The following is an 18,552-nucleotide window of genomic DNA, read 5'->3' as shown; positions in this document are numbered from 1 at the left end:
TAATTATATAAATATTGATTTTATTTTAACTATTCAAACACAAGTGATTTGAATTACTCCTGTGCAAATAGGATATTTTGTAACTCATATGTAGTATGCATATAATTCCCAATTGCTAACGAAATAAATATTTATCTCTTGTTTTATTAGAATTAGTTACAAAATAAGAAAATATTTTTATGGCACAGTAAGAAGCTATTAGTGAAAAGGCTAAGTCACCCTTTTTTGGGGGAATTCCAGTGACGTAAAGGATTCTGTCAAGTCTCATAGGTTTCTTTAAAACTTATCTTCAAAGCCTAGTTAGATGGTTCAGCAAGTAAAGACCATACGTAGCCAAGCTAAGCCTGACACAGTGTGGGTTCAGTCCCTAGACTCTTATAGCTAGAAAGAGATAACTGACTACACATTGTCCCTAAACAGGCATGCTCGAGTGCGCACACACACAACTCTCTCTCTCTCTGCCTGTCTTTCTCTCTCTCTCTTTCTCTCTCTCTCTCTCTAACACACACACACACACACACACACACACACACACACACACACACTCAGACACTTACATGTAAAAAACATATGTATGGTCCGGGGAGATGGTTCAGTGTTTCAAAGCACTTGCTGTCCTTACAGAGGACCTAACTTCAGTTCCTAGCATTCAAATTGGGCAGCTTCATAACTCAAGGTCTGGTGGACTTGGTGTCTTTATCTGGCCTTCAAGGGCACCTGCATACATGTGACCTTTCTCACCTACATACATAAATAAAAATGCATATAAATATGCATTTGATGGTTTGTCTTCCTGTCCTGATTTTGACTGGGTGTGTGACTACTGAATGCTTGAATTATGTATTGTGATGAAGATGTGCGTCAGACAAGGAGCATAAACACGTGTTTTTGTGTTTCCATGTACGGGGTGTATTTCACAGTTTAGAGAGCTTAAAATAATTGCGTATGCGTGTTTGCATGTGGTATGCGCAGATGTGGGTATCTTGGTGTGTGTTTGGAGGCTGGAGGAGGGTGTCTGGTGTCTTCCTATGTCTCTCTTCACATCCCTCCTTCTCCCGCTCACCTCATTGTTCACCAATTTTTATTTATTAAAGAAAATTCCCATTTAGTTCTCTGAGAGAGAACAGCTGCATACACTGTGGGGCGCTAGCTTGTTTAACGTCTCGTGTTCTGAGGGCGGAATATTCTCATTGTGTATTCAGGTTAATTACTTCATCTTACTATCAAATGATTAGCAAGGCGCCAGAACACGCCATCCCCAGCTCAGCAGCTCAGTGTGTGCCTATTTTTCAAATGTATTCCAAAGTATAGATTCGCCAAATATGGTAGTTAGCGGAAGCTGGTGGGCTATCTCCACATTTTGGGAACAATGCTACGTGTCCCCTGTGGAAACTTCCATCCAGGTTACATATTTTATGAGGCCAAAACCTAATAAAACTATAATTCTGCTCTGGGAAAAAAAAGTCACATTTAATGGAAAGTAGTTCAATGACTACATATTCTAAAATGCTGGTTTTAAACAGTAATAATTATAGTATCTGCTAATGTATGCAAATGGTGGTAGTAGCATTTGCTTCTGTTGCTAAAAATTCTTTCTGCAGAATCCCAAAGGACCCATCAGTACAGAGGGTCACGCACTGTCTGCTGCTCAGACATGGGAAGGGTTTCCAAGGTCTCAGGCTGACAGCACTCAAAGTTGATGCTTGAATTTTTTAATGTATGATTCTAAAATTCTTAGATATGTGTATCAGACTGAAAAGTCCCACATCACCCTGAGAAAGGCTCTACTGATCTTCTACTTCACGTGCCTTGGGCAGGTGACATTTGTGCTGTCTTATAGTGGGACCTGTAGGCACCCAGGGACCAGCAGCTCTCAGAGCCTAGGCTATTCGAAGTCATGGAGTATAAAGGTAGGACACGTGCTAGCATCCTGTCTCCATTCTCACTTAGAAAATGAACAGCCTCCTAAGTGGTTATTCTGCTATGGTCAACATTCCTGGTAGGAAGATAAATGTTCTAGATAGGAATTCCCCATGAACCCTTTTACAACAGCAAAAGGGATGGTCAATGTGGCATGCTCAAGCTGCTAGATGGCAAGTCTCATTTCACAGAATAAAAGGTATGGGCTGCTTTAGGGATGGTATTTCTAATTATACAGATACAGAAAAAAAGTTAGCAAAGCGTTTGGAATAAAACCAAAGATGCATGCTCGCTCTGCTTCATTCGGGGCAGGCAGTAGAATTATCCGCTGCTTATTTGTACATTATTAAGTTGCTGCTGGCTAAGAGAACCTGGGATTAATTTGCTTTCTTTGCTGGGGGCGGGGAGGACACTGATACATTTCATAAATTAAATGGGGTCTATAAATCTTCTAAAGTACCTCTGAATGTTTCTTTTAAAGTTGATTTGTTTTATAATTAGGTGTATGTGCCTGTGTGTGGATGTGTGCACATGAGGACAGGTGCCTGGGAAGGACGGAGGAGGTCATGGACCCCTTGGGGCTGGAGTTACCAGCAGTTGCAAGCTATGGGACACGGGTTATGGGGAATTGAACCCAGGGCCTTTGCATGCTCATAACCGCTGAGCCGTCTCCCTAGCCCCTCAGAGGATGCTTCATTGGCACTCCTTTTTATCTGGTCACCGGTTCCTCGTTCTACAACTCTCCAACAGAGTTAAAAGACAATTCATTCCATCTCTCTTTCTTGTCATACCTTAACCTATTTGCTCTTTAGGTCACACTCATAGGATCACGGCTCTCCATCCAGCTGGAAAAATTAACTCAAAACCATGACTCCGACCGTTCTTTTTCTTTTTCCAATAATCAGTTAGGTCAACTTTGTTCTCTCTCTCTCTCTCTCTCTCTCTCTCTCTCTCTCTCTCTCTCTCTGTGTGTGTGTGTGTGTGTGTGTGTGTGTACGCGTGCGCGCGCGTGCTCGTGTATTAAGAAAGGTGTGAAATTGGGCGTGCAAATAGTTGGCTTTAGAGATTTGTCACTGCCATAAATAAGTGTAGCGAGCCCTGGAACTTCCGGTTCCTGTCAATGTTGTTTTCCAGTTTTAAGGTCTCTGCCATCCCCTTTCTCCTTTCTCTCTTCCTTTTCCTTGAGGCTGAGATGAGCTGCAGTCTTGCAGTCCAGGACCACTCCAGTTTGCCAGCCTTGTCTTGGATTAGGCTCTTCCTTCTACATCAGAGCTGAGGCTAAATCCTTGCCTGGACCCAGATCCCTGGACTTTTCCTGCAGCTTCGGGATCATTTTAGAAGCTTCCTCAGAGTGAAGCACCTAGGATCTCAACCATCAAGCATCAAAAGCCAAGTTCTCTCTGATCTTAGAGCCTCAGGGGATGCACATTCCCCTCCCGGCATTTCTGCCCCACCCCCACCCCCACTCCCTCCCGCCCCATTTTAAAGACCCATCTGGGAGGAACACAAGAATGTTTTCTAAGAATTCAGCCAACTCCTGAGATCCAGGCCTGTCCCTCTTCTTCTTCCTCCTGCTGAGAAAATGAACTGAGTAAATCTTTGTTGATAACTGCTTTCTGTGGTAACTAACCTTGTTTGTATTGATACATTGTGTTGCATGCCTTTGAGAACATTCCAGGCTTTGTTTCCTAAAATTCCAGATGGCTCTTTAGTCAGTCACATGACATCAAAAAAAAAAAGTTGGCTTTTAAGAGGAATAGATTTGTTACCTGGATGTGGGGGAGCTGCGCTTGTACTCCCAGCCATCCAGAAGGCAGGAGTACCCTGCATATCAGGGTCCAGCTTGATGTCCAGAGGTAGATCTTGCCTCAAAAAATAAAAAGTAGATAGAAAGCAGCTATTGCAGAAGAATCACTGTTGAAAGCATAGACGCTTAAAGTGTGAACCATCAGGAAAAAAAAAACCCACTGAGGCAGTGATGAGCTGAAATCACTCCTACTGAACAGCTTCCTCCCTTTTCTTCTGTCTGGTTTGTATTTTAGTTGCTTTGTTTCTGAGATGCTGGAGGCATAGGTTAGCAGAAACTTCGGTTAAATGCCTCAAACCCCCTTTGGCAGCCGAGAGTAAGGTTATTAACCAACTCATCATCTGCACATGCACGTCTGCCCCCAGTTACTATCATTCCCGGAGGGGACTGCACTGAGGGTCTCTCTCACTGCTCCAAGGTGCTTATCAGATGGTGTTCACACACTCAGCCAAGTGTCAGTCAACACCAACAAAGGACAAAGGAAGCTCGTCCTGTGTCAACCAGGACTGTGTCAACTTCCATTTAATTCTCCTCTTCGGAGAATTTCAATAGCTCCATGTGTAATGTAAGGGAACACAGACAGAGACCTGTCTCTACCCTGCTCTAGGCTGCAATGACTTCCGTAACGTATCCATGAAGAGAGACAGGCAAACTTTCCCGGCTGATCGGGGCCTGTTTTTAGTTTCTTTGGCAAGAGATGACTATCGAGAGTTATCAGACGTGGCAGATTAGTCCCTGGAGGGTGTGTTCTCTATCCTGTGATGACTCAGCCTCTGATAAGGACAGAGGACAGTGCGCGTCCAGCAAATCTCGTTGGAGAGTTGGTTCTTCATCGTGTTGCAGTTTCCTCAGTTCACAATGCATTCGGTCTTCACCACCTCAGAGTGGATGTGAGCGATAGGGGATAGCACTGGTACTTAAAGGATCGGTCATCGAATGGTTCTGTGCAGAGAAACCTACAGAGTCTCGTGAGATGCAGAATGTCTGGAGTGGAGACTGTTCTGGAAGCACTCCTAGGTTATATAACTGATATCCCTGGCTTCCACTTCTCAGTTTTAGAGGCCCTTCTGAGTCTCAACTAGCGGGAGCTTCCCTTGAACCACTGGTCCCAGAAGACTTGCAATGCCACTGGCTTTTAGGGACCAATCAACTTGGCAATCTGGAGAGAAATGGTTGGGCAGGGAAAACCGGCAGTTTAGCAAGGGTGACTTGTAAGTGCCCTGCCAGGGCCAGACTAGCCCATCTACTCAGATTTTTACGATTGCTTTCAATGCTCTGACCCACTTTGGGAACATCTTTATAGTGCCAGAGCATAGCAGGACTCTCCTGTGGTCCTAGCACTTGGGAATCTGAGGCAGGAGGACTGCAAGTTCCAAACCATTCTGACTCTGACTCACAGAGCAAGTCTTTATTTTGAACACTCCTAGGACTCTCTGCTAGGCCCCTGTAAAACACTGTTTCCACGTGAGTGATTTTTTTCCCAATTTAGCAGGTTTTATATGGTCCAAAGATAGTCTGAGAGGATGTGGGTCCAGTGATGTGAGGAATAGGTTAGATGTAAATTTGTCAAAAAGATAATTTTATCATCAGTACCCAATGATCCTAAAAGCTTTGGACATAGGAAAACAAGGAGTTTCTATTGAAAACCATCATAATATGTGATTTTTTTTCCCTGAGATTTTTGTCTTTTTAACATGAAATCCTGACTATAGTTTTTCATTTTCCTATGCCAAGTGGAATAAGCTTCTGGTTGAAAAAAAAAATGTTAGTTTTATAGAGAAGAATCTGTCATATTGGAAAACATTTCATCAGACAAATATATTTTCTATTAAAAAATATAGGACTTCTGTCAAACCTAATCTCTAAAGTTTTAAGTACTGAACACTTTAATCATGAAAGTGTAGTACCAATTTGAAAAAGTCAATATTTAATGCCTGTCTTACATCGGCACAAGTTGCCAATACACGGTGCTAGGGACTGAACATGTGTGTCTTCCAAATTCTTATCTTGAAGCTCAGGTGTGTAACTTTGGGCTTCCCTACCCACGCATAAGTTCCCTGAAATAACAACTCTGAGAGTTAATTATATTTATGAATAAATGCTTGGACCATAAGCTTGGGCCTGTTTCCTGACTTGCTCATAATTTAGTTATTCTGTCCTATTCTATTCTAAGTTCATATAGCTGGTTACCTGGTCCTCAATTTCATGGACTTCTCCTTCTGTAACTCAGTGAATCCTTGGTCTGCACCTGACTCAGTCCTTGAATTCCCCTCTCTCTGCCGGATGTCCCACCTTCTAATCCTGCCTCAGCTCATTGGCCAATCAGATTTTTTATTGACAGATAAATGCTTTTACACAGGGCACAAGGGCATCTCTCTACTCAGATGCCCAGTGTGATGATGCACAGGGAGGAGGCCTTGGGAAAGTGATGCAGTCGTGAGAATGGAGTTTTCAAGAACTGGATCGATGCCCTATAAGAAAAAATAGGACAACCAAGATCTGTCTGTTTGCAGTATGAGGGTCCAGCAAGAACATGTAACTTGCAAACTAGAAGAATTCCTCACCTCCAGCACCATTAAGCATCACCTTGTTCTTGCACTCCAGAGCCTACAGAGCTGTGAGAGACTAGTTAGTGTCTATTGTACAGCCCACCTACTCTGTGATGTCTTTGTCATGGGAGCCTGAACTTCTATTCCATGTATAGACTTTCTCCCTTCCCTTCTCTTTGGATTATCTGGAATCAAATCATAGATAGCAGCCATTTTTATCCACGGATAGCCCTCACCTATACAACTCTACCTCTATACATCTAAGCATTTAAAAATACAACTGCAGTTAGCTCCCACGACAGTTACATACTTGGTTGTTGGACTCAAATACCACCAGATAGCCCTGCACTCCCTTGATGCACATCATGTTGGGTTTTACCTGTTTGCTTAGCTCATTATTCAAAACCATTTCTCCACAGTGCGCTTGATGATCTAAACGCCTGGGTGTGCAAGTTCTCACCCCTGTTGATCTCCCACAAAACTGGACCACGCACTGGGCCTGCTGATGCTTCTGTATTCTGGATTTTAGTGATCATGGCATCTCTCTGGGACTGCAGAGCCCATTCATTCTGTTCTCTTTCTCTAGTTCCTTGGTGCTCAGTGGTAGAGATAATCCGAGCTTTCAGTTCTAGATTCTGGTGAGAGTGTGTCTTAAGTGGGGCTGTGTGATTTCTCATTGCAGCATTTTGGGAAGTAGATGACGCCTCGTTCTGACCTGTTCAGTATTTCATGCATGCATGCAGTCATACCTTTCATATGCAAATTTAAAAAAAAAATCCTGTTGTACCCTTGGTAAATGAGGTCTATCATTTATCATGAATGGGACTCAAGGACTGGGGAGAAAGCTCAGTGGGTAAACGTGTTTACTGTCAAGCTTGGTAACCTGTATTTAGTCCTCAGGACCTACGTGATGGAAAGAGAGAGCTGGTTTGCCCAAATTGTCCTCTGGCCTCTGCAGGCACACCAAAGCATATGCATTGTGGCACACATACACACTCCTCTCAGAATAAACAAGTGAAGATGTAATAATAGAACAGACTAGAACTAAATACATAAATTACAATATAATTTTTATATTTCTCTTGCATATGATAAAAAAATAAATATAACGATATCATAGTCCACTCAGGCTAACATACCTAAGTACCAAGACCCAGTCACTCGTAAGCAACAAAATTGTATTACACAATTCTGGAGCCTGATGTCCAAGACAAAAGTGCTTACAACACCAAAGTGTGTTGAGGGCCTGGTTCCTAGTCCAGATCATCAAGTTTGGATCTCACTTGGCAGAAGAGGCGAGGCACCTTCTAAGACTATTTTTATAGGGTACTAATCTTTTCAGGAGGCCTTCACATCATGATTCAATCATCTACCCAAAGCCTTTAGCACATTGATTGTTCTAATCCAATCTATGGATTTGGAGGGCCATAAATATTCAAAGCAGACCAGATTGAATTAGGCTGTGTAAAACAGAAGAGTGGCCTACAAGCAGCGCAGAAATTTTACTTTTTTTAAATCCAGTCAGTCCAGAGACTGGCAGCTCCTAGAACAGTGGTTCTGAACCTTCCTAATGCCTCAGCCCTTTGATACAGTTTCTCAGGTTTGGGCAACTCCCAACCTTAAGATTACTTCACTGCTACTTTGTAACTATAATTTTACTACTGTTAGGAATCATAATGCAGATGCCTTATATGCAAGAAAGTCTTAGGCAACCATTGTGAAAGGGTCGTTTGACACTACTGCTGTTCATATAACTCCCCAAATCCACCCCCCCCATCTGTACCGACCAGGAGTCGCCCCCACAGGTTGAGAATGACCTGACTATGACATAGTCATCAAGGAATCATATTTTGTAGTGCATGGCTTCTGTACTTGAGAGTGCCGCCTGGTCCTCAGTGGTCATTGAAGTGACCATGATTCATGGATAAAGGCATGTAATAAAAACCTGTCTACCAGCTGAATCAGCTTCTTTTAGGCAGCTGTTCCAGACCCTTAGCTGAGGATGTTGCCATATGTATAGTCATTCATAGCTTCAGGAAAGCAGGAAACATTAGAAAGCCAGGTACTCTGCTCCTTCGCTGTGGTACCAGGTTCTACCTCTCCTCTCAGGGTGTCTGGGTGCTGCCAGTGCACTGGCTTGGAGAGGGCTGGGTAAAGTCTGGAATGAGTGGGGTCCTCAGTCTGCTTTTTCCTTCTATGGTGTTGGGTACCCTGTCGAGCCAAGAGGGGATGAAGCAGAGTCCAGGATGAGCAGGATCCCAGTCTGATTAGGGGAGAGTAGGCCTTCTCTGAGAATCTTCGTATTATGGCTCTTTTAAACAAAGGCCTTCTCTGACGATCTACAGATGTAGAATAGATTTATATTTTTTCATAACCTACTTTTTATTTACGGTTCTTAAATGCGTCAACCTCCCTTCTAACTCAGAGACCAGAGGTAGGGGAAAAAGAAGGCTATTAAGAAAATGTAGACCTGGTTGAAGTAGTTCCTTGGGGTGATTCCACTCTTCACTGACCAACAGTCCAGTCCAATAACAAACACAAACACTAATCAGTAGCAGTAGCCACAGATCCAGCAGAAACAGCAAGGCTTCCACCAAACAGGTCACAAGTCAGCGGAAATAGCCAGAATACCATGAGAAGTTCTCTGGTTCATTACTCTCCATGAAGTGAAGATTTGGAAGTCCAGCAAAGAAGCCATGAATTTGCTATCTGGCCCTTAACTCACATGTTTAATCGTCTCAGATTACTTTTTTAATAGCAGGAAAGAACTGGGTATAGCCCTTGTGAACTTAAATGTGTTGTATAGGCACAATGTCTATACACGAGAGTAACAATATTAATTTTAATTTTAAATTGATAAGAAATTCATATCAAAGAAAATCTGAACTTGTATCAAATTCTGTACCAATGTAAAAGATTATAACTTTACCTTAGTAACAAATATAGGGATTTCTACGAAATGAGATTATGGCTGTGCAATCAATTTGAGCTAATTCCTCCCTGTTAAATTATGGCCATTTCTAAATTCTCTAGAAAGACAACCTTAGAACAACCACTTTTAGCCTCCCAAAGTTTAGGGAATCGGGGCGAAGACTCTTCAATAACTTCTTCAAGCTGTACGTGGGCATTGAGATAGTGTTGGCCAGGGCGGCGGGAAGGAGGTAGGGAAAATGGGGGAGTTGTTTGGCCTTAAGGTCACCCAGTGACTGTTGGAACCTCTGATGTCTGTCCTGACTGGACCCAACTGAAAGTCCCTGAGATGAGGAGTCCAAGCAGGCCAGCTCAGGACATCTGATGATGAGCCTCATGAAAGCTGTACGTTCTGTAATAAATCTCAAAACAAAACCTTAGTATCATCAAGGTATATTTTTGTTTGATTCTCTTGAATCTAGTTCTTCAGGAGATCTACCTCCGTCAAATCTGATCCACACAACTCTGGAAGATGTCCAGAGTCTAATCACCCCTTTTTAAAAACACAAAGACAAAACCTTTCTCCCAAAATACCATGGTCATTAGTCTGTAACCAGAAAAGCTTATATCTTGCTCTCTCTCTCTCAATATAACCACAAGACTCAAAATCACACGCATTATGAAAATTAAAACAATTTAAGAAACTGAAGTAAACTAAACAAACTTGTATGAGCCCGTTAGGCCTTTTTAATGTGTCATGTCGGGAAATCGACTCAAAATTCCTGTGGAGCCCACGTTAAGAGAACATAGGTATCTGAAAGACTTAATAAAGCATTATGTTGTTATGCCATCTTTAAAACAAATAAACCAAACCTAAATTAAATCATTCTCTAAACAACTTTTGCTAAAGAAGCAGGCAGCTTCTAATCTCTAACTCTCTGTTTCAGGGTAGCCTGCTCTTTCGGTAACAGGGGACCTAGAGCCTGCAAGCAGACTGCTTCTGTGTTTCTTTTGTTTCAAGTTCCCAAGCTTACAACATCATGTGACCCAACATGGCGCTGGCCCCGTCTTACTCAGAAAGTAAAACTTTCTCAGGCTGAAAGTCTTCAATTTTTAGGGGATTCTTGCCTAACATGTTGGTTTGTGATAAATTTTTTTAAAAGTGTAGGTTGATGTCACTATGCAGGTGAAGGCAGACAAGATAAAACAAGTCCTGTCACTGGATGAGAAGGAAGGGAGGCGGGAACAGAGGTTTTAGAAGGAGAGGGAGAGAAGCAACATGGAGACTGACCTAAGTGATCCTCACCATGCATCTCTACATAGATACAGGTTGTTATGAATATTTAAGGGATGGATTTCTATAGTTCAATTTATCTTATCTAGGTGGGTGGTTTATATTATTATCAATTGGTTGTGAGTTTATTGAGAGGATGTATTGTGCATTGAGAATTTAACATATAAATCTGATTGATGGATTGCAGTTTATTGAGTCCAGATTTCACTGAGTTGTTGGGAGTGTGAGCAGAGTCTGTGTCAGGGAGTCGCAATAGGCCAGTCACTGCTGGACTTCTAGAGCCCTGATTTTACCAGGTAGCTGGAACCAGAGAATTTGAGGCTAGCAGAGAGCTACCAGGAGAGATACTATCCAGAGATAAATTATGGTTAGTTCCATGTGGCCCATGGTGCCAGAACTAACTCCAGGGACCAGAGTCACAAGGTGCCGTGCTGGAACGGCCTGCGGACTGCCTGGGTTAGAGAGTACTTGGGACAGCGTGGAGCCACTGAGGTAAGGATACCCCACAGTGCCATGCGGGCCCAGGGGTGCCAGCACTAGCGCGGGATAAAAGGTTCTGCCAGTTTTTTAGTATTTACCACAACATTTTCTAACCATCAAGCCCTTTCAGCGAAACATCAAGTGCCCTCTCACAAGACAGCTTCCACAGTAACACAACCAAGTTGTTAAAGACACCAGAATTTTCCACTCCAGTGTAGCTCTCTGAGAGGATTGTAGCTTGTTCATATATCTTTATTGGGGATGAGTTTGAACACACATACTTTACTTGGGGTAAACCTTTGGGGGTGGGGGAGGGTGAGAATGTCCAAGGGTGGAAAAAACTCATTGGCTGAAAGCTAAGGTAGTGAGATGTCTCATTGGCTGAAAGCTAAGGTAGTGAGATGTCTCATTGGCTGAAAGCTAAGGTAGTGAGATATCTCATTGGTTGAAAGCTAAGGTACTGAGATGTCTCATTAGCATGGAGAGGCGTTCCATGTTCTGTGCTCCATGACTGATTACTTGTGACCACTTGGTTGGGAGTCTCTCTGGCTCTTGAGTCACGCCCGGAAACAGGGAGGGAGTTAGTCCCATTCCTGCTGGTCTCCGAATGAGACTCTAGTCTCAATTTTTGAGGTCTCTAGGGTTTGATTGTGGTCTACCTCGCCAGTTCTGTACCAGTGCCCCACAGTCCGTCACAATATCAGGAGAGTGATCCAAAGAACTTGAACAACCATGGGAGATAAATGGCCATTACGTGTGACATAGAATTAGTAATGATGTAATCCATTATTATGTGAACATGATTATCAAACTCTGGGGAAAAAATGTTGATCCAGAGATGAAATCTAGAGACACGCACAGAAATGCAGGGACATCCTTGAGCATAGTGTTTGAGAAAAAAAAAGTTAGTTGTTGAAGGCCAACAATAGGGTCACAATGATCTTAAAATCAATCAATCAATCAATCAAACAAACAAACAAACAAACAAACAAAAAGGCAGGTTAACATGAGAATCAAGCGAGGTGTATCCAAACAAAGGAATGATTGAAGGGACCAGGTTTTGTTTGTTTGTTTGTTTGTTTTGTTTTGTTTTGTTTTAAGAGTCATTCCAGGTGGGTAGGTTGAGGAAATGCAGGCTTAAGCAAGGTATGAGGATGGGACACAAGTGTACAGTGAAGTAAAACAGGCGACTTCCAGGTGATGACCTCAGCAGACTCTTGCTTCTCTAAACATTTCTAGGTGTGCCTTTCCTTCCACACAAGCCAGAGCTTTCTTGCACTTCTGTTCTCAAGTCCACGAAAGTACATGGTCTATGCAGCTATTTTGTTCTTACTTCCATGTTCTCTTTGGTGGGAAACTTGAAAGAGCAATAGCAGAAAAAACAAAAACAAACAAACAAAAAAAAACAATCAACTGCTTACTTGACCTCATTCATTCTTCTGGGCATATACTCAGAGTCCATAAAATTTGTTCCATCGCTGGCCCATTTTATAGCTGGGTAAACTGAGGCATGGGGTTGTTAAATAAGTCATACTTCTGATAGCAGTGTAGACCAGGATGTAGACTGGATACTCCTTCCTGTACCAAACAGAGCATTTAGAACACACATCACCCTGGATGATCTGACAAACTGGGAAGGTAATCCTGGAGATGGGACATGACCTGGATCTGTTTCATTCTAAGTGATGGCACTGGGGTAAGGGGTGCCTGTATTGTCACAAAGTTTAATACAGACCTCATTCTGATCCTGGGTTAGCATCATGGACAGGTACTTAGCCCTGAAGTTTAAGACCCTAGAACTTATATCACCCCTTGGGAAAGGCTCTCTCCTGTATGATTTCTTCGTCCCCCCGTCCCCCAACACACATACACCCGAGAATGGTCCTGACAGTCAGATACACGGCCAGAAAACACAGCCCACCTCCCTGGAGTCTCCCCACCCCACATTCTTTGCATTTGATGCACCACTTTCTGGAGTTTGCCAACTTCGGATTTTGGTGCAGTGTTATGTGTTTGGCCCATTTTGCACTGCACTGCACTGCCGCACAGTTCATTGATAAACAATTTTGACTCAACTGTCTGCAGAGCCTAACCTTGACAGAGAGCAGACCAGAGAGGAGGCCATTTTTCCTGCTTCATTCAGGAAAAATGAATTGGTGGTTGGGCCAATTCCTCTGTTTCTACCATACTCCTTCCCTCCCCCCACAACTTCCTCAGGGCCCATGAAAGTTTCCAGCCTCCTTCCTGTGTCCTTCCGGTCTAATGGGAAGACATGGCCCAGCTTCCTTTAGTAGATACTACAACTAGGATAAGAAGGACCCCTTCCAATTCAGTGGTACAAGCCCTCCCCAGTGCCTCCTCCTCAACCCTCATCTGTTTTCTGGAGGGTCTACACCAGTGGTTCTCAACTGTCCTATGCTGTGACCCTTTAATACAGCTCATATTGCAGTGACCCCCTGCCCCAGCCAGCGGGGACCCAGTTATTCGTGGGGGTCGAGGGGGACCCATACCTGCGGGAGAACGGGTGAGAAAGAGGAGTGAGACCAAGCAGTGTCCTTGTCAAGGTCTGTTTATTGAGAGGAGTGTGCAGTATTTAAAGCTCTGAAGCAGGAATTGAAGCAGGAACTGAAGCTTGGGGGAGGGGGGTGTTGGGGGAGGGTACTGGGAAGAGCCCAAAGACATAGGATGAATCTCTAAACCACAAGATAGTCTTCTTAGACAATGAGGCAACAGTCTTTCTTTGAAAAGGTCAAGTCCTTCTCAGGAATCTGCTCAGGGCAGGGCTCTAGCTTTGCCCAGTCCAGCAGTCCGGCAGTCCGGTCCCGGTCCCCCGACAACCCCCAATCATAAAATTATGTCTTTGCTACTTTGTAACTGCCGTTTAGCTACTGTTAGGGGTCATAATGAAAATACCCGGTATGCAGAATATCTGATATGCAGCCCCTGTGAAAGGATCCTTGGGACCCCCAAAGGTGTCATGGCCCATAGGTTGAGAAACTCTGGTCTGCACTCTCACCCCTGTCAACAGGTGCACACTCCCAGAGTGTGACTTGCTTTAACCTGTACTTAGCCTCTGCCTACTTGACTGGAACAAGCATGTGCCAGGAACTTTAGTGAATGCTAAACGAACCAGAATAGCTATTATGACAGTGTTCCCACTCAAGATGGCTGAAGTCACAGACACGCTACAGAAACACTTGCTTCTCTAAGTGCACCTTTACCACACCCTAAGTTCTGTGGTGCTTGGACACACGAGCCTCTGATGTTCCTGGAGAGCTGTAAAAGTCATGCTTCCGGGCCTCACTGACAGCATCTATCTCAGAGGAGCTGGGTGTCTGAATTTTATTGCGTGTCCCTAGTGACTTGAGGACAGGTAGCCAGTGAAATTCAATTCTGATGTGATGTAAGCAGCATTTCTCCATCTTTCTTCAAACCCCAAGGCACTGTGTCTGCTAAACTGTGGGTGTGGCTTCGCCGTGCCTGCTAAACTGTGGGTATGGCTTCCCTGTGTCTGCTAAACTGTAGGTGTGGCTTCACTGTGCCTGCTAAGCTATGGGTGTGGCTTCACTGTGACTGCTAAGCTATGGGTGTGGCTTCGCTGTGACTGCTAAACTATGGGTGTGGCTTAGCCATGCCTGCTAAACTGTAGGTGTGGTATGCACCCTGTGCACTCACAGCTGTGAATCCCAGAAGACTTTCAGAGTTTACTGCAAAACAATCTGCAAGGAGACAATCCCATTGCTTCGCAAATGGATTAGAATCTGGGATACCCCCAAATCAACCGAACTGTGGTTTCCTGTGCAGAATTATCACTGAATGCCCTGGAATGAGCTTCAAGATGTCATTTCCATACAAAAGCTAGTAAGACTTGTTTTCCTGTGTTGAACACATTGGGAAAAGAAGTATTTCTGTCCCATCTTAGATTTGTTACCAAAATTAATAGGCCTCCTTCCTGGAGTCCTCTCTGCAGCTCTCAGCTATTAAACAGCCGTTTGATTTACTATAGTCCCTAATGACTCCCTCATTCTTCAGTGGTTCTTAATCAGCCAACGCCAGCATTTGTCTGCAGTCAAGGTGCTTTTAACAGATTGGCCTGCAGGATGCTTTTGACAGACATTTTAAGAGGTTGTCATCTTTAGATTTTTTTTCCTTTGTCATGCAAAATACTCTATTTTATTATCTGCCCTTCCTTTCATAGGATGACCAAAGTATCCCAGGCGAAGCCTGTGACCAAGTCCGCATTTCCTGACAATGCTTGATGATTAGGCTTAGGTAGGTCGCCCCTGCGGTGCCTAACACACTTTTGGAAGATATCGGCATGTTTCGATGGTGTGCACCTTAGCTTGGATTCCTAAATGTCATCTCACGTTCCAAGATACGTAGTTTTTTTTTTCCCTTTTCCATATTTCTTTTAAAAAATTAAAGTTAATTCCAGACACAGCCTCTCATACCTATCATCCCAGCACTTAAGATGCTGAGACGAGAGGACGGACATAAGTTCAAGGCCAGCTTGGGCAATGTAACAAGTCTATGCTAGCTCAGGCTGTACACTGAGGCTTGTTTCTGAATGTGAACCTAGGTACTGTTCTTAATTTTGCTTTCTTCACTTTCTCTAAGATGCCTTTGTAGTTAAACCATAGCTTTTCTGGTCCTAGTGTAATTATTTCTATTCTCTAGGCTTTTCCAGCCTGGCCAGCGAAAATGTTAAAGTCAGCTCAGCTAGGTAGGCCTTCCTCTGTCTCCAGGGAAAGAATGCATGTGTTAGGTGGCTTCTGGTGATCGCAGCGGAAACATAAGGGTTCTTTGGAAAGTCAGTTGGATGGTGTTTTGCTGGGGCAAACATGTGAAGGAACATTTAGCTGACGTGGACACAGATGAAAGGCTAAGGCAGACTCGTGAAGGGATGTTTCACTGAAACAGACACGGGCGAAGGGATGTTCTGCTAAAGCAAGCCCGTGAAAGGACATGCGACGAAGGATTCTTCGCTAAGGACACACATGCATTGGTCCACCTTACACTGCATAGTTGAGCTCCATTTGTTGGGACCCCAGTGGGGAAAAAAAACCTCTGGTGGTGTGCTGCAGCTTTTTGCTGCTTCCACAGACTCAGGCTGATTGGCAGAGTGATGTGAGCTGAGACAGACTCAGGTGCTGAGGTGAGACCCCCTGGAGGACACGTGACGGTTTATAAAAAGGTCTCGCTGGTCAGTGATGGAGGCTGAGTTTGGCTTCCTCGTAGAGCGACAATTGTTGACCTCACATCTTCACTTATCTTCGATTGGCTGAGAGAGGCCTCTTCAGAGACCTCTTCCTGGCCATTCCTTTTGGCCCTGGTCCCCCCCTGCTGACTCCTGCTGAGGCTGAGGCCTGGCTGTCTCTGCTAGGTCATGCCACCGCTGCTGCCATCCCAACACTACCAAACTGTACTGCTGATGTATCCGTGAAATGTTTGTGAGTGGATCGAGTGGCCGCTGCTAACCTGTGAACTAAACTGCTAATTTCCAGACAACACAGAGGGGAGTTGCTCCAAAGAACCTTTCTAAACAGGCCCACTTCTACGTATCCTTTCTTTTCTGCTAGCTCTGGTGGGTGGTGGGCTAGAAGGTGAGGTTAAAGTGTTTAAGAAACGTCATTAAAAGTAGGTTTTGAAAAAAATTAAAGTTACAGGTGTCTAGGACTTCAAACATGCACACACATGTACCCAAACACACACACACACACACACACACACACACACATGTGCATATCTGCATGCATATCTACATCTGTCTGTCTGTCTGTCTGTCATTTTTTCTAGGCAAAGAATTGTCTTGATGGAATATCCTTTGTGTGTTTCTTCCTTGGCTCCATTACCCAAGGCCAACCATGTTCCCAGAGATTACGTAGGAAATTCGAGAAGTTGGTGATTGTGTATCACAAAGAATAGTGAGATTAAAAAAATTTTCTATTCTGCCTGAGACAGAGTATTCACACTGTGTGTCCTACCCACTAGTCAGTGACTTGATCGCTGTGTTTTATTATCGGATTGACTGTCTTAGAACCGTAGGGATCAAAACGCCCTTACACAATGACAAAGCCTCATGTCACTATGGAAACGCCAATCCACAGTAGCAAAACATCATCATGCCACTAATTCACATCACTTACCTCATCATATGGGGGTCTGTCATCTCCAGTCAGTTTTCACAAGAACGAGGATGGGATCTCCAGGCACCACACCCACCCAGCTGTCTTACGGTCTATTGTAATGATGGCTTTGTCTTTTGTTTACTCTTGTTTATTTCCTAGTGTGCCTACCCTTATAGACCACCCGGGAAGAGTACATGTATAGGAAAAGCATGCTACACATAGAATTCAGTACAGTATGCAGTTCCATGCAGCCACTGGAGATGTTGCAACATATTTCTGGGGACAAATGCCATAGTCATTGCAAGGGACCCAAGTGTTTTCAAAATAGTTTCCTCGTGGCAGTTACTCCACACAGTGCTTTTCTTGATGTTCTCTGTGTGCACATTTTATCTTTTGTGATGAAATGAGTAATTTATTGCCATTATTCTTCGAAATACATTTTTCCCCCTACGGCTTTGGTGTCAGCAGAGGCTTTCTTCCTAGGGCGTTCCTAGGTAATTTACAGCCACACAATTAAAATGCTCGAGTCTGAACTAACTTCAGGAGGATAGAGGTTTTTAGAGACCTGTATTTATGAGTATAATGTTGTTAAAAGGAAAACCTGCTGGCAGATCACCACTGACAGCTTTTATTGGAACAAAACATGATTCACGAACCGGGAAGTACTCAGAACTGGAAGAGAGAGGTTCAGAGAGCCCCGCTATGCAGGTTCAGAGAGCCCCGCTATGCAACGTGGGCAGCACATTATACAGCTCAAGGAAGTAACGTATGGAGAGAAGGTGGCTGTTTAAACCTGGGCTCCTTGCTTTATTTAGGCATGGGCTGATCAGATGCTAGCTTGTGACTGGCTGAGACCCAGCTCTCCATTTCAAAAAATGAGGCTTCTAGGTTTTCCTCTACCCTTCAGCCTAACCAAATGAGGTTGCTGTTCGTTACCATAGGTCATCGAAAGACTGAGGCAGCCTCCTCCGGCCCAAGGCCTCCACTTACAAAAACCTGGTCTCCTCAACATTGCAAATGATCCCAAGGTATCCTCACACACAGTTTGAGAGTGGCAGTGGCCCCTGCCTCATAGGACGTAAGAGAGGAGCAATTACAGCTCAGGTCTGCCGATCAAGGTCTACCCTGTGCCAGGCACTCAGCGGAGCTCAGGTCACCTCGCTCCAGAAGGACCAACAGCAGCCCCCCTAACCCCATTCTTCACATGTCTCTCTGGGATCCCTCCTTTTGCTCATTATAGACCATCAGATGCTAAATGATGTGGACTGTGATACCGCCATGTAGGAGAGGACATCCCTGCACAGTACGTCTCGTGGTTTGTGACGTAGAGATCTCGCTAACTTCATACTCTTGCCACGTGTAGGCACAGGGTTGCTCCGGGAACCTTTTTCCTAACCTTTTCTGATTGATTCTCAGAATAAAAGAGAAAAAAAATGCAGGTTTGGGCTTCAGCACTTGTCTTAC

At 44.0% G+C, this 18,552-nt stretch overlaps 1 protein-coding gene across 4 annotated transcripts in view; it reads left to right on the top strand.

Moving 5' to 3' along the window:
- Nucleotides 1-18,552, top strand: part of Ust (uronyl-2-sulfotransferase) — a 295,264-nt gene that overhangs the window by 139,073 nt on the left and 137,639 nt on the right.

The sequence above is a fragment of the Rattus norvegicus genome, chromosome 1 (assembly GCF_036323735.1).
Source record: "Rattus norvegicus strain BN/NHsdMcwi chromosome 1, GRCr8, whole genome shotgun sequence".
Classification (NCBI taxonomy): Eukaryota; Metazoa; Chordata; class Mammalia; order Rodentia; family Muridae; genus Rattus; species Rattus norvegicus.
This window is presented reverse-complemented; position numbering and strand designations above follow the sequence as displayed.